This window comes from Pongo pygmaeus, chromosome 8 (assembly GCF_028885625.2).
Source record: "Pongo pygmaeus isolate AG05252 chromosome 8, NHGRI_mPonPyg2-v2.0_pri, whole genome shotgun sequence".
Classification (NCBI taxonomy): Eukaryota; Metazoa; Chordata; class Mammalia; order Primates; family Hominidae; genus Pongo; species Pongo pygmaeus.
In genome coordinates this window covers 61904808-61919776 of record NC_072381.2, presented here as the reverse complement: position 1 = coordinate 61919776, position 14969 = coordinate 61904808, and the positions used below count along the sequence as shown (strand labels likewise).

Below are 14969 nucleotides of genomic sequence, written 5' to 3'. Positions count from 1 at the left end.
ACACTGTTATAAGAGAAGTTTCCCTGCTCTCTTAACTCTCCCTGGTGCAATACTGGAGGGATCAGATCAGAAATGGTAACCATTATTAAAAAGTAAAAAAAAAAAAAAAAAGATGGTGGCGAGGATGAGGAGGAAAGGGAACACTTATACATGGTTGGTGGGAATGTAAATTAGTACAATCTCTATGGAAAACAGTGTGGAGATTTCTCAAAGAACTGAAAATAGAACTACCATTTGATCCTTAAATCTCACTGCTGGGTATTTACCCAAAGGAAAAGAAATAATTATATCACAAAGACACCTGCACTTGTATGTTTCTCATAGCTATATTCACAGTAGCAAAGATATGGAATCAACCTAAGTGTCCATCTGGATGACTGGATAAGGAAAATGTGATATATATATGTATACAAAATGTGGTGTATATACACCATGGAATACTATACAGCCATGAAAAAGAATGAAATCATGTCTTTTGCAGCAACATGGATGGAACTGGAGGCCATTATCTTAAGTGAAACAACTCAGAAAGTCAAATACCAATGTCCTCCCTTATAAGTGGGAGCTAAATAATGTGTACATGATATACACACACATAGATTTACAGATATGTATAAAGAAATAGCCACATAATGTTGGGTGGGGGATAGTTGAAGCAAGATACGCTGTAAGTTGGTGAGGTGATAATTGTGAGTGATGGGTTTATTATACTATTCTCTTTACATTTGTATAGGCTGGGAAATTTCTGTATTCAAAAATTAAATGAAAAGAATTAGCAGCTAACAAGTTAGAAAATAGGAGAGTGAGGAGAAGCTTTGTACCAGCAAGAAACCCTGGAAGAGGAAGAAGATAAGTCTTATTTTCAAATTAAGATTGTAGTGTTGATTATTATATAGAGCCAGACCTTCTAGTTTCTTAATCAAGACTGAGCTTTGTGATTTCAAATGACTTTATAATAACCAGAAATGACCAGGAACATCCTGAGAATTTATCTTGGGGGCAGATGAAAAATTAATCTCACTGGGCAAATTTAAAGGGTATTAGACAATTTTAGCTAGGGAAAGCAACAACTATTTTATATAGTGTGGTCTAGATTTAGATTTAGTGTGGGTTCAAAACTTGCTACCATTCTCTGCAAGCTACAACCTTTTTATTTTTGAGACGGAGTCTTGTTCTGTCACCATGCTGGAGTGCTTGCTCTGTCACCATGCTGGAGTGCAGTGGCATGATCTCGGCTCACTGCAGCCTCTGCCTCCCAGGTTCAAGCGACGCTCCTGCCTCAGCCTCCCAAGTAGCTGGGATTACAGGCACGTGTCACCACGCCCAGCTAATTTTTGTATTTTTAGTAGAGACGGGGTTTCACCATGTTGGCCAGGATGGTCTTAATCTCCTGACCTGTGATCCGCCCACCTCGGCCTCCCAAAGTGCTGGGATTATAGGCTTGCACCACTGTGCCAAACCCCTGCTAGCTACAACCTTGAGTAGTTGTGCCCCATGTTACTTCTACCTCTTCGGGCTTCCATTTTCTGGTCTGTACAATGTCTGTGATGATGCCTGCAGAAGGTCATTGCGTTAGAGATGACACAAAATTCTTTGCATAACAAGTTGTAGATGCTATTAATGTGGTTATGTTATTGTAACAGTTACATAGCAATGGGAACAGTGTGAACAAATGCTTATTCACATATGCTGCATGCACACATGCAGGCCCAGGGAGGAGCTTGGAGGATGTGGAGGACAGTCTATAACAGGGAGGGAGAGAGTCCAAGATTCATCCCCCCTGCTTATACGGTGTTACAATTACATGAAAAAAAAATACAGGGGTTTGGAGACAAAGTTTATCTGATTGTATCTGTTAAGCTGTACCTATTCAACTAGCAGGTTACTCTTAAGCGACCAGCAATAAACCCCTGGAAATGTTAAGGGCCTGTGGTCATGTCTTTGGGGCAGTGTCCCATGCAGCAGCCCAGGCAGTGGTAGCTCTGGGGAGGGTGAGGGAGGCTGAGTCCCTGGGGTGTGAGGAGGAACAGCGTGGCCATGCCTGACAAGAGACAAGCCTCTCCGTTCATTATCCCCGCTGGGAAGCTACAGTTCTATTCTAACTAATGTGTGGTCTTAAGGTCGTCATGTATTCTCTCAATCCTCAATTTCCTCATCTATAAAGTGGGAGAAGCATGGAAGGATGTCAGTGGTGGTCTTCACAGTACAGCAGAGCCCAGGCGAGCACAGCACTGAACAACAAAGCTGAACTTAAATCTTTAAGATCTGTTTCCTGTGTCCTTGGTGAGGACGCTTTTTCTCTTACTTGAAATGGCAACAGATTCAACAGCTATGCATTGATTTGCACCCCTCCACCCCTGACATCCTGCCACCAGCAGAAACGATGATGAATATCAGATTATGCTGACCTAAGGAATGATTATATTTCTTATTCAGTTGAAGTCTTTTCCCTTTGAATTTTATTAATAATGGGATTAGCAATGAAATAGCTCCATTGGACATTTTAATGTATTTTTTATTACAAAAGTGATAGAAACACATTGTAGAGAATTTTTAAAATGAGAAAGAGGAATGGGATAAGCGGAATGGGGAAGGGAGGAATAAAACAACAGATACAAATCACTGAAGAACACTTATATGCTTGACTCCTTCCTGTTTTATGTGGATTCTCATTTAATCGCCACATCCCTATGGAGAAATGCTATTAATTTTGCAGCTGAGAACACTGAGACATAGAGAGGTTAAGTTACTTTCTCAGAATCACACAGCTCTAGGCAGCCTGATTCACCACCAGACAATACTATTTACCAGATACTGCATTCCCACATCAGTTAGATTGAGTTCTGTCCTTTCATGCATCATTTGCAAATTTGTAATTTTGATTTTGATTTCTTTTTAAATTTAGCCCAAGAATTTTCTTAATTTTTAAGAATTCTATTTTTATAATATTTTAATTGTTAATTTCTAATACAATTGACTCATGATTAGAGTGTAGCTTGTAAATCTGAATTTTTGAATTTGACAGACTTTTTTTGGCTGAAGACATGATCAGTGTTGTAAAGGTTCTCATCTATATGAAAATAGTCCATTAATAATTTAAGCAATAAATGTTCATATCCTTACTCAAATCCTCATTCCTTTGGTCAACTTGAGCTATAAAATTTTAAAGAAGTATATTTATATTTTAAATTCAAGTTGCATCTTATTCAAATTGTATTTACAGGAGGTTTTGATTTGGTTGCTATGTTATTTGGTATAAAGTACATGTGGCTGTTATAATCTCATCATGGATTGAATCTTGTATCACACCATCTATCCTGCTAAATGCTTTGGACTTTAAATTGGGATTTGCTGACATTGAGATTATTGCTATTGTTTGTCATTTGCTTGCTTATTTTCATTTGCTGGTATTCTGTCTCCCCCATTTTCAATGTTTGTCACGCTGCACTAGAGGTATTTCTTGTGAATAGCAAAGAATACGGTGCTGTTATTTAATGCAGTCTAAGGGTCCACTTTTTGATCTAGAAATTCTGGATGACTTGGGATAGCCTTGATTTTATCCATTTCATTTCATTTTATTTAAAGTTTGCCATTTATTTTGTTTTACTGTTTCCTGTTTTTCTCAGTCTTTAAATCTGCTGGCTGGATATAATTTATTTTTATTCTCCTATTCCCCTCTTTTTTTTTTTTTTTTTTTTGAGAGGGAGTTTTGCTTTTGTTGCCCAGGCTGGAGTGCAATGGTGCGATCTCGGCTCACCGCAAACTCCACCTCCTAGGTTCAAGCCATTCTTCTGCCTCAGCCTCCCGAGTAGCTGGGATTATAGGCATGCGCCACCACGCCTGGCTAATTTTGTATTTTTAGTAGAGAGGGTGTTTCTCCATGTTGGTCAGGCTGGTCTCGAACTCCCAACCTCAGGTGATCTTCCTGTCTCAGCCTCCCAAAGTGTTGGGATTATAGGCATGAGCCACCATGTCTGGCCTATTCCCCTGTTTTAATTGGGAAGTTCTGATATGGCTTTATGTTCTCTACTACTTTTTCTGTCATATATTCGAAAAGAAATATTAATTTTCTTTCCCTCTAATGTTTTACTTTCCTACTCCTCCCCTTCACCTCCTACTTCTTGTCTCCAACAACTGGATTTATTTTAGTCACTTTAGTAATATAAAATTCCACTTTTACGTAACACTTCCCCATACCCTATGTATCCTTTGTTTTAAGACCTTTCCTCAGAAAGCTTGCTGACAACTTGCTGCCTGTGAGAGCATCCTATTCTGTGACTCATAGAAATAGACAGAAATGGAGGTCTATTCCTCAATTGCTATCTTTTTTCTGTTGTTGGGAGAAAAGCTGAGTATTGGGAGAGAATCTGAGGCAGGGCTTGCATGTCTGCTAGACTTGCTGGCTCCTTGCTTCTGGCACTCCCATTATCTCAAGTAGCCATATGTTTCTCATTCACTTGATACACTTTTTCCTTTCAACCCCCACATCCTCACCACCTGTTTCTTTGTTTGAACACCAATAAATAGTGTGGGCTCCCAGAGTTTGGGGCCTTCGCAGCCTCCACGCTCTCGATGGCTCCCTGGTCCCACTTTCTCTCTCAAACTGTCTTCTTTCTCATTCCTTTGACTCTGCTCTGCTGGACTTCGTCACCCTGACGACCTGGTGTTGGGTCTGATCACTGCAACTTTTTTTTTTTTTTTTTTTTTGAGACGGAGTCTCGCTCTGCCACCCAGGCTGGAGTGCAGTGGTGTGCTATTGAGTCACTACAACCTCCACCTCCTAAGTTCAAACGATTCTCCTGCCTCAGCCTCTTGAGTAGCTGGGGTTACAGGCGTGTGCCACCACACCCAGCTAATTTTTGTATTTTTAGTGGAGATGGGGTTTCACCATATTAGCTAGGCTGGTCTCAAACTCCTGGCTAAAGTGATCCGCCCGCCTTGGCCTCCCAAAGTGCTGGGATTACAGGCTTTTGGCAACATGCCCAGCTAAATTTTGTATTTTGAGTAGAGACGGGGTTTCACCATATTGGCCAGGTTGGTCTCAACTCCTGGCCTCAAGTGATCTGCCCGCCTTGAAGGCCTTCCAAATTGCTGGGATTACAGACTTGTGTCAATACGCCCAGCTAATTTTTGTGTTTTTAGTAGAGATGAGGTTTCACCATGTTGGTTAGGCTGGTCTTGAACTCCTGACCTCAAGCGATCTGCCTGCCTCGGCCTCCCAAAGTGCTGGGATTACAGGTGTGAGTCATAGTGCTGACCTGCACATTCTAGTTTAAATTCCACAATTGTTTAATTTTAGTTCCATGTTTAAATAGATTAATCACCACTAATCTTTTATCACAACTTTTCATATCTGGTTTTTAATTTTGATCATTTGTTGGGAATTGAATCCATTATCAGGTAGTTTTTGCAAGAAAGACTCAGAGTAATATATATGCAACATTTAGCATAATTCCAGGCAGTAATCATTGTTAAATGTTATTTAATAATAATTAGAATAATATAATAATGATAATAATCTTTCATTTTTTGAGAATGGTTTACTTATTCATCTGCTCTTTGTTTTTCTTTTTAAATTGATGTTCCTTTGTTCCTCACAGAATAAAATCATTACCTCCTCTTTTTCTCTGAAGGTATATTTACAGAAGCATTTCTTTTCTCATCTGCCTTTTTATTTTGGTTTCTTTAGCTATGCAAAAACTTTAATCGTATGTAATTAAATCTGATCTATTCTTTGTGATTTTTTTCTATTCTAAATTTACATACTTGATATTCAATTTTACAGTCTTATTTTTCTATAATTGGAATTTAATATCTTAATTTGTAGCTCTGTAATACATTTAGAGTTTATTTAAAATATGATTTAAGGAGAAACTCAAAGTTATTACTTTTTCCAAATTTATAACCAACACAAAATTTTGGCAATTTCTTTCCTTTCTATATTTGTTGAATCTTAAATTTTAACACCCACCCACCCACACATGTACACTGTCTGTCTCTTGGCTGGTTTTTGTTTTCTTTTTAGCTGCTTATTCTTCTATCTTGATCTTACACTTTTGTAATATAGGGCCTATTCCCTGCCCTGCAGCCCACATTGATCGTCTCATCTAGATAGTTCTCTAAATCAGCTTATCCCAAGCTGTTTCTTGTGTTTCAGTGAAGTCCCTGCAACATATACTGCAAAAATCCTGCTTATCTCTTCAACAAACTTAAGAGCAAACCAAACTTCTACTTGCCATGTTTACCCCCAGAACCCTGGAAGTGGTTCTGTCAGAAAGCTCTGTGTGTATAGCACTTGCCTCACTTTCCAAGGTTGGGAGACCAGCTGACCCCTCATTTATGCAAATTGATTCTCTCTTCTCCTCTGAGAACAATTTTTTACACCAGAGGTCTTAAGCATCTACAGATTGAATGGTGCTACAAAGGGGTTTCTTACACCGTTACACTGGCACAATGAATGTAAACTCTCCACACACTTGTCAAACTAAGAGGGCCACTTTGGGCAGGATCCGTAGGACAGACATACTGTTTCTACTGTTACAGTGCTTTGTAGTTTGTTTTGTTAATTTATCTTTTTTATAATGTAGCTTCTCCCAACATACTGTAAGTTGAGGGAGGGCAGGAAACAGTGCTGAGCACAGAATCAATCACAAGGTTGAGGTTTAATTACTATTAGAGAATAATTAACTCTTAAGCCACCCTCTCCTTCAAACCAGTCTATTGAACAGCCAGGCAAATGAACAACCATCACACCATCAAGCAGGTGCAGTGACAAAATTGTCAAGGCAATCTCCCAAGTTGACATAAATCAGTTGTGTTTGTATGCAATCGGGTTGTGTCAGTTATTGGATCTAGATTCTGTGGCAAATTCACACATAAATCAGACACAATTTCATTCCTCAAGGAACTGAGAATCTCTGAGGATAAATGACACATTAGCTTAAATATAATTTAAAGGGGAAAACTGATTAGTGCCACACAATCTGTGTATCAGGACAGAGAAGAAAGGAAGAGAAGAATCATTTTTTTTCCCATTAACCTTTGGGGATAGGAAACACCATAATTTTGGTCTTATTAAAGGCTGCCCCATGATTAATATTTCCATCTAAGAAGCAATTAAGGAATTATTACCCAGGGAGATTGTGACAAAAGGAATTAAGTCATGCCAGCTCTGTTCAGGCAGAATAAGGCTTAGCTTTGAGTATTGAAAATAAAGTCTATTTAGATGAAAAGCTTACATTTTGTCTTTAACTTTTTGCTCAGGTGCTGTATAAGAACCACTGAGTGGATAAGTAAAAAATTATCTAGAACTGCTCAGCAAATACAATCTACAGTGCTAAATGGAATACATTATAATCATGGCATGATAATCAGAAGAATAATAATTTAACACATGTAGTAAGCTCTAAGGGGCAACAACTGTTTGAATCTTTTGAGATATAAAACTGTACATTTCCATGTTGTAGGAAGTACTTAATTATTTCCAACTGTTATTGAAATAGTGGGGAAATCATCTTGCCTCAGTACCGTAATGACAGTGTTCACAAGTGCATTTAATTATACACATTTTATCAGGAAATTTTGCAAGCCCAGTTATTTTTTAAGGTGTTAAATGGGAAGGGTTTCTATAATGTGCGTAAAACAACTTAAAAAATACACAAGATATCACCTAAAAATAGGTATGTTTTCCATATCTACGGATTTATAGAGGAGTAGAAGAGGAAAAGACCCTCTCTTTTCTCAGGAGAAAACAATGTGCCAGAGACCAGTTGTCTTGCCAAAAAACGTAGGGCCAAGATCAAAACCTGTGTTTCATCTTCTGTGTAGTGCTTGGAATCCTATATGTTGCTGTCTTTGGCAGACCTTTTTCTGGAAGGAATGAGCTTTTTATCTATCCATTTGAGAGATACACTGAGGTGTTGCATCGTGAAACAACATAGCTTAGCCATATGGGTGGTGGGTGGTGGGTCCCTGACCAGGATTAGAGTCGACTTGCTACGTGCTTAGTTGACTTGGTATGTTCTGCTGCCCCCTGTGTGGCACCTGGCTCAGAGCTGGGTTCCTCTAGCGACACCATCCTCTGCAATAAGTTCAGGGTTTTCTAGCTGCTCCCTCTTCACACCATTGAAGAGGTTGCAGCTCCTCCTGGAACCATTAAGGGCTATCAGGAAGAGGCCTGGAAGTTCCTGTGGATGAAGTTAGGGCAGTTTTATTACCAGAATCTGCTTCAAGTTAGCAAGTGTTTATCAAGCACTTGCTCTAGAAGCTGGAAAGAATGAATAAAACAAGAAGCTTTCTTCAAAGAGCTTATAGTCCTGGAGAGAGAGCGGCCAGAGGGAATAAACAGGAGAGGGTATTGTAAGTCCTTGGCACTGGGAGGTGGCTTTGGAATGACAGGCGTCTCATTCCACATTGGAGATGAAAAGTTTCTTTCCTCTGAATGTCTGAATTTCCACAGATCCCAGTGCAGTGACAGTCTACTCATTCCTTGAACCCACCAGCTTCAAAAGACTTGTCTATGCTAGTCATTTCTTTTAGCTCTTTTCAGAAATGTTCCACGTGATTAATGTTACATTAAAAAACCTCCACTTTAGCTATGTTTTGCCGTAGATTTCACACAGCTGAAACTGTCAGTAGGTCATGCTGCGTGATAAATTAGCCACTGTGGGGCCGTTGTCATATTTCCTCCCTGCAATGTCATTGCTCAAAATTACACCTGAGATGGACAACAGAGCCCTGGGTACAGAGGATTCTCCCGATGTGATTCCCAGACCCTTGACAGGCAGCAGGTACCAGCAGAGCTCCTCATAGAAGACTAATTCTCCTCCTCAGCACTGCTGACAGTGGGTCTCTAAATCGCTGCAGGCTTACAGGTTTCTTTTCACCACTGTTTATGATGCCTGTTTCTCTTTTTCTAGGTGGTACACTTGAACACTATGCGAAGACACTGCCTTCATCATTTCTTGGGAAGTCCTGAATTACCCCCAGGTGAGACATGGCATTTGACTAAGTGAGCCACAGGCCCTCATCACCACCTCCAGGGGGATGCGACTCCGCCGGGGAGGGTGTGAGTGTAGGGGGTCAGGACAGCCTTCCGCTGGGCTGGCCTGGGTGCTCACCGCTTCCACCTTTTATCGTGAATGCACTGAGTTTTCATCCCCTCCTGCTCATAGGACTTCTCCAAAGTGGGAACAACGCAAACCACTTGGTTTCTGCTCAGGAAACTACAATCACTGCTGCTTCTCCTTGAGGCTGTGTGCGGGGCACCTTGGGGAGAGTTTGGTGGTTTGCATGTTCTCTGATCAAATTTGCCTGGTTTGTTCCCACGTGGCCTGTTATAGTGTGTGTGGTGGCTTAACCCGAAAGGGCAACCTTATTTTTATATCTTCTGGTGTTAGAAGTCTGCATACCTTGAGAGGAATAGCAGCTGCTATTTCCTTTACATTTTCATGGCAATTGATAGGGAAGGCTGGAGGAGATCTGAAGCCAGCCTCTAATTCTTGCTCACCCAGGCAGGGGGAAAACCATCAGACAGGCGTGGCTGACTGAGCAGTGTTCCTTCAGGTCCAGTAGGACTTCTGTTTTCAGGTTATCCAAGTTGCAGTGTGTCATCCCTGTGGCTCTTGGCCTGTGGTGACCACACTGGTCTGGACCTTTGCTGCCTGTGGGTCTTTATGATTTACGGAAGATGCTCTGAATCTGTGTCATTTCACCCAGAGTTCATGTTCTTGCCCACGTTCCGGCTTTGGAGGGAGGCCCTTTCTGCCCACACACGCACTCATGAGCCGGCCTCACGACCACTGCCTTGCTCCTTGGTGTGGCTCTGAACATGCCTGCTTTCTTTGTCCACCCACCAGCCAATTCTGCTGCTAGATTCTGGGGATAGTGCCTTCTTTACTCCACAGGGTGATGGGGGAGATTCTCTCTCAGCAAGGGCAACTGTCTGATTAAGATGGGACTGAAAACAGACCTGTTTGAGCAGAACCCAGGCTTCCATGACAGTCCACGTGCCACCACCCCATGAAATATCAGTGAATGACTGCATCTGCTCCTTGGCGGAAGAAGTCAGTATTATATTGGTTACTACTACTTGACCACCCTTGAGTGGGTTGCACATCAATAAGATAGATGATTAGAATATGAATAATTGCTGGCATTTGGTTTTTGGCTAAATGGAAAAGCCCCATGGTTGCCCCTAGATGGGCTGCCTCAGTGGGGAGTGGGCCTCCTCCATGCTGACCTGAATTGCATCTGTTGGAGATGCTGGAGGGGCAGCCTTTGCTCCCTTCCTGGTGGAGAACGGGTAGACAGCTTTTGTTTGTCCTCAGTGGGTGCTGATGGTGGTCAGTATCCGGCAGAGCACGACTGCCTCTTCATTTCCATGGATACCACTCTGGTCCAAACCGCCTCTGTTTCTGGGACTACTGCGTGGCTCTCTTCACTGATTTCTCTGTGCCTACCTGGCCTTGCATCTTTCTGTACATTTTCCACTCTGTAGCTGGCATTCTGTGAATAAGGCCACATCACTTAGACTTCAGCAGCTTCCCAATGCACTGGGAATGAGGCCCAAACATCTTACTGTGGCCTACGGGGATTTACAAGATCTGGCCCAGCTTACCCGCATCCTGGTCTCAAACCACCCTCCCCCTGTTCATGAGCACTGGCCCTTCCCTGTCTCAGGCCTTCAGCACTGGCAGCTCCCTCTGCATGGAGAGTTCTTCATGTGTTTAGGTCTGTCTCATTCCGCAGATTTGCTCAAATGCCCTTTCTTCAGATAAACCTGTCTTCTTCTAAATGTGAATATACTGTAGTCATTTTTGTTTATAATGGAAACTCTGGAAATTCAAAATTAACACCTTTGCCCGGGAGCTCTTTATAGACACCAGAAAAAGTTTCAACCTTGTGCTCCACGTGGTTCTGCTGTGCTTTGTCCAAATGAACTTTCCTGAGCTGAATGCTAGCCGGTTTCACACAGATTCTTTTGCTCCCAATTTCACTTGGGAAGACCAAGTCTTCAAGGATTGCATCATGTGTGGCTGTTAGGGTGCAGCTCCTGGGATGCTTTTGCTTATTTTTTGTATCACTTTTTCGAGTCGGCATAGGCAGAGTTCTCCTCTGAGCAATAAATACAGCATGCTTCCCACCGAACTTTTTCTCCAGTTCACGTACTACCTGGACTTGAATTTTCTGGAAAGATTTCGCTGAGGAATGAGAACAATGATTATAATAAGCTTCCTGACCACCATCAACTTCAGGTTTCTTGGCTGCTGTTATTTTCAGCTCCCTGAGCTGAGGCTTGAGATCCAAGTTCATCTTCAGCTCCAGAAGACCCTGGAGATGCTGGACTTGAACTTGTCTGGCTTCTCGCCATTGGGCTTCATGATCTTGGTGCTTGAACTGAACATGGCCTTCTCCTTCCTAAATGCCAGCCTAGGAAGAGGCCCAAGTCTCACAAGAGCTCATAAATCAAATAAACCTTTCTTGACCGTTATCTATAGCATCCCTAACCTTACCTTGCCCTGGTACCCTCTGTAACATCACCCTTTATATGCTCATCAGAGCACTGATTTTCTGAAATTATCTTTGTTGTTGTTGTTGATTAGACCATCAGAAAAATATACTATTGAATAGAGCTCCCTACAAAGCTCTAGGTGTGCGAATATTTGGCCAAAACTTCTAGAGTCATTTCAAAGCCACACATGGCCAGGAATATGACAATGGAAAGAAGCTTGTCTAAAACATTGTTTCCATATATTTTGAGGTTTGGTTATCTCTTGCAGGCCAGAGTCTGTTTCCTCATCTGTAGTCAGAACAGTAGGAAATGAACCGAACATGCTCTTATGATCTTTTCTGCTCTGAATTTTGATGATTTTGACATATGATCCACTGTCTTTTGGGGATCCCTATCTTCTCAGATTCTAAAATGGGAATAATGGCGCACAGATATTTATGACATTCCTATAGATGTGTATTTATGAGATGGCTGTATTGTATTAACTAATCTTTAAATTTTTTTTTTCTCAGTAAAATGGTTTCTCTGATTTAGTTTTACTTCTGAGTTAGTTTTTAGTCTGGAAGCAAACATTCACAGTTTTGTAAGAGTAAGAGACTTCTATGTGGGGAGCATGCACAATGCATTCATGAGTTGCAAGCTAGGCCTTAAAGCGTGTGTGGCAGGGTTCCATCTGGTCACGTATAGAGAGGGAGCTGTCCTTCCCCTCTTGTCCTCTTGCAGGCCCAGACCTGTAGGGGCAGGAAGTTAATTATCACCTCCTAGGATGCTTGGAATCTCCTCTCGTCTTGGAAGGACTATCCTTGTGCTGGTCCTCAGAAAGAAAGAGACCCACACAGAGAATTATTTCCTTAGCTCCGAGCCTCTCTGTGTATCCATGTGCCTGTCACACTTAAACTTTGATCATGAGACTCATGCAGAATTCAATGTAGAGAGAAGTGCTGGCTGAGGAGGTGCCAAAGCCCCCCTACTTGGTGATGATAATGAATGTGGGTAGCCACTCTGTGCTGAGTCACTGTGGGAGTCCGGTGGGCTTTGGCCAAGGCTGCTGTATGGAGCTGCCTCCCACCATTGCCTCCCACAGTTAGCAAGATCAGACTGTCCAGAGGGCAGCGGATGTCAGACATGAAAACACTCCTCTCTGCTGGGGCTGCCTCTCGTCCCACCAGGCAATCTGCTGAGAGGAGGTGGGCGGGGAAGGCCTAACCCATGCAATCTGAACCCCGGGAGAGTGTGAGGGAGCTTACCTGACAAGATGGGAAATGTGCCATACTTTTCAGGACAAATTGAAGTCCCTTTCTCAGCTTGCTTGGAAACTCACACTTGTAGGGGCTGGCCCTGTGCTGTGCACTGTGCCTAGTGATCCACATTCTCTGTGTCATTTAGTCTTGACAGCATCATATAAGGAAGGACTTTTTTTTTCTAAAAAAGAAAGGGCTCTTGAATTTTAAAACACAGTCGGTACCTGGAAGCAAGATGTTTTACAGCAAAGTTTTCTTTGCTGTATAACAAACCATCTCAAAACTTAGCGACATAAAAACCACCGTCATTTTATTATGCTCACAGGTTCTGTGGGTTAGGAGTCTGGGGAGGGCACAGTGAGGATGGCTTGTCTCTGTGCTGACAAGAACTCCCATGACTGTAGGTGACTTGAGTGGGGGCTGATCCCTGAAGTGGGATGTTTGGAAGGCTGGGTTCAGCTTGGACTGTTGCCCAGAGCACCTACATGTGGCCTCTATATGCAAACGTGGGCTTATCCCCACATGGTGGGACCATCAGAGACCAAGCATCCTGAGGACCAAGGCAGGAGTTGCAAGGCCTCTCCTGACCTAGCAAGCCACCTTTAGGAGTACCACCTGACCTAGCAAGCCACCTTTAGGAGTACCACCTGACCTAGCAAGCCACCTTTAGGAGTACCACCTGACCTAGCAAGCCACCTTTAGGAGTACCACCTGACCTAGCAAGCCACCTTTAGGAGTACCACCTGACCTAGCAAGCCACCTTTAGGAGTATCACGTTCCTCCTAACTCTATTGGTTAAGACAGTCACACGTTGGTCCCATTTCAAACACAGGGGACACACAGACCCCATCTTTCAGTAGGATGAGTGTCAAAGAATTTATGGCAGTGTTTTAAAACGGCCACTCAGGAATCGAATCCAGGTTCCCTGACCCTACAGGTATTGCTCTTCCCATTAGACACTGTTGCCTAGATGTAAGAGGCAGTATGCTCTGAGGGAGAGGTCCGCAGGGAAATGGAGAATATGTCTTTAACATGGCTGTATCACTTAGTCCCTGAGACTCTTTAAAAAAAAAAAAAAACAACTCAGCATATAGCTGCATGGCTTGGGAGGCAGCTGCTGGAGTGGCAGCAGCCTGGGCAGCTTTGGATGACCTGTACACAGGTCTAGGTCTTCCTCTGCACCAAGGGGATAACCACAGCATCCCCTTGCTTACTGTAAGGATGCAGTGCCCAGGGGAGGTGAAAGTCTCAAGGATGTTCCAGACTACTCTGCAGACAGGAGGGAGGTCTCTGTGTCTATGAGGAAGCCCTGTGCCCACTGTTCTCAGACACACTCGGGGCCAGTATTCCAAATCCTGCTCATATCCCGGAAGCCTAACCAGGTCCCCTAGATGACATGCTGTTCCATCCACACTGTATTGATTCTATTACACATTGTTCATCTGCCAGTTCATCACATCCTGGAAAGAATAATAAACTTGGAATCACAATGTCCTCCTAAAGTCTTGGCGCCATGAAATACTGGGTCCGTAACCGTGGGCATAACACATAGCCTTCTACAGCCTCCGTTTTCCACAAAACAGTGATCAGTGTATCTGTTTCTCAGAAAAGTTATGAAGACTGAGTTTGTATGAGAAAGTGTTTTCCAGTCTGATAAGCATAATATATACTAAATGTTTTTATTATTGCCATTTCCATTAATACTTAGCAAGCAGAGTGTTTCACTCACAGCAAGCGCTTAATAAATATGTACACTTTAGTCTTGATTTACTCTAGACCCCAGATGAAGTTCACGGTAGAAGGAGATTGGAACTTTTATCTCCTGTCCCACTTGGGGACGTATGTCACAGAAGTCCTTTTATATGAATTGGCTGTGCTGTGCTTTTTCTTACCCTGCCAAGCTGGAAGAGGGATGGCAGGCTTTTGAAACTGATATAACCACAGCATTGATTAAGAAAAAATAACTGACTGTCAATTTAATTAAATAGCTAGGGATATGCAGTCCCAGTCTCAGGCTATTTGCTTCAGGGCAAAACTAGCGTGGGAAGGGTGATCTGGGCCTGTGATCTGGTGGCTCCTCTTCCAGATTTTGGAAGTTGAATAAATTTTCACGACTACTCACTTCATCCATCAGAGACTCAATTAAATTAATCTATGAAATACATGGAAATAGTTCTTTCCACACCAAGCCTCTGCAAAAATGTTGACCAGAGCAA

The 14969-nt window shown here is 42.4% G+C and overlaps 1 long non-coding RNA gene and 1 pseudogene across 1 annotated transcript in view; one reads left to right on the top strand and one right to left on the bottom strand.

Annotated features, from left to right (window-relative positions):
* LOC129006255 (uncharacterized) overlaps positions 1-14969 on the top strand; it is an 88522-nt gene that overhangs the window by 42660 nt on the left and 30893 nt on the right. The window contains exon 2 of the long non-coding RNA XR_008491961.2: positions 8919-8988. This is a non-coding gene — a long non-coding RNA (uncharacterized LOC129006255). The remainder of the gene's footprint in view (positions 1-8918; positions 8989-14969) is intronic.
* LOC129006254 (small ribosomal subunit protein eS7-like) lies at positions 10822-11405 on the bottom strand (annotated as a pseudogene).